The sequence below is a fragment of the Physeter macrocephalus genome, chromosome 8 (assembly GCF_002837175.3).
Source record: "Physeter macrocephalus isolate SW-GA chromosome 8, ASM283717v5, whole genome shotgun sequence".
Taxonomy (NCBI): domain Eukaryota; kingdom Metazoa; phylum Chordata; class Mammalia; order Artiodactyla; family Physeteridae; genus Physeter; species Physeter macrocephalus.
In genome coordinates this window covers 151,582,454-151,584,184 of record NC_041221.1, presented here as the reverse complement: position 1 = coordinate 151,584,184, position 1,731 = coordinate 151,582,454, and positions in this window count along the sequence as shown.

Below are 1,731 nucleotides of genomic sequence, written 5' to 3'. Positions count from 1 at the left end.
AATTTTATTGATTTAAGTCCTCTCCCTCTTTTTCTTGATGAGTCTGGCTAATGGTTTATCAATTTTGTTTATCTTCTCAAAGAACCATCTTTTAGTTTTATTGATCTTTGCTATTGCTTTCTTTGTTTCTATTTCATTTATTTCTCTCTGGTCTTTATGATTTCTTTCCTTCTAACTTTGGGTTTCGTTTGTTCTTCTTTCTCTGGTTCCATTAGGTGTGAGTTTAGATTGTTTACTTGAGATTTTTCTTGTTTCTTGAGGTAGGCTTGTATAGCTGTAAACTTCCCTCTTAGAACTGCTTTTGCTGCATCCCATAGGTTTTGCATCATCGTGTTTTCATTGTCATTTGTCTCTAAGTATTTTTTGATTTCCTCTTTGATTTCTTCAGTGATCTCTTGGTTATTTAGTAACATTGTTTAGCCTCCATGTGTTTGTGTTTTTTATGCTTTTTTCCCTGTAATTCATTTCTAATCTCATAGCGTTGTGGTCAGAAAAGATGCTTGATATGATTTCAATTTTCTTAAATTTACCAGGGCTTGATTTGTGACCCAAGATGTGATCTATCCTGGAGAATGTTCCGTGAGCACTTGAGAAGAAAGTGTAATCTGTTCTTGGATGGAATGTTCTATAAATATCAATTAAATCTATAGGGTCTATTGTGTCATTTAAAGCTTCTGTTTCCTTATTTATTTTCATTTTGGATGATCTGTCCATTGGTTTAAGTGAGGTGTTAAAGTCTCCCACTCTTATTGTGCTACTGTCGATTTCCTCTTTTATAGATGTTAGCAGTTGCCTTATGTATTGAGGTGCTCCTAAGTTGGGTGCATATATATTTATAATTGTTATATCTTCTTCCTAGATTGATCCCTTGATCATTATGTAGTGTCCTTCCCTGTCTCTTGTAACATTCTTTATTTTAATGTCTATTTTATATGATATCAGTATTGCTACTCCAGCTTTTTTTGATTTCCATTTGCATGGAATATCTTTTTCCATCCCCTCATTTTCAGTCTGTATGTGTCCCTAGGTCTGAAGTGGGTCTCTTGTAGACAGCATATTTATGGGTCTTGTTTTTGTATCCATTCAGTGAGCCTGTGGCTTGTAGAGTTTCTGCTGAGAAATCAGCTGTTAACCTTATGGGAGTTCCCTTGTATGTTATTTGTCTTTTTTCCCTTGCTACTTTCAATAATTTTTCTTTGTCTTTAATTTTTGCCAATTTGATTACTATGTGTCTCTGCATATTTCTCCTTGGGTTTATCTTGTATGGGACTCTCTGCCCTTCCTGGACTGGGGTGGCTATTTCCTTTCTCATGTTAGGGAAGTTTTCGACTATAATCTCTTCAAATATTTTCTCAAGTCCTTTCTCTCTCTCTTCTCCTTTTGGGACCCCTATAATGCGAATGTTGTTGTGTTTAATGTTATCCCAGAGGTCTCTTAGGCTGTCTTCATTTCTTTTCATTGTTTTTTCTTTATTCTGTTCTGCAGCAGTGAATTCCACCATTCTGTCTTCCAGGTCACTTATCCATTCTTCTGCCTCAGTCATTCTGCTATTGATTCGTTCTATTGTAGTTTTCATTTCAGTTATCGTATTGTTCATCTCTGTTTGTTTGTTCTTTAACTCTTCTAAGTCTTTGTTAAACATTTCTTGCATCTTTTCAGTCTTTGCCTCCATTCTTTTTCTGGGGTGCTGGATCATCTTCACTATCATTATTCTGAATTCTTTTTCTGGAA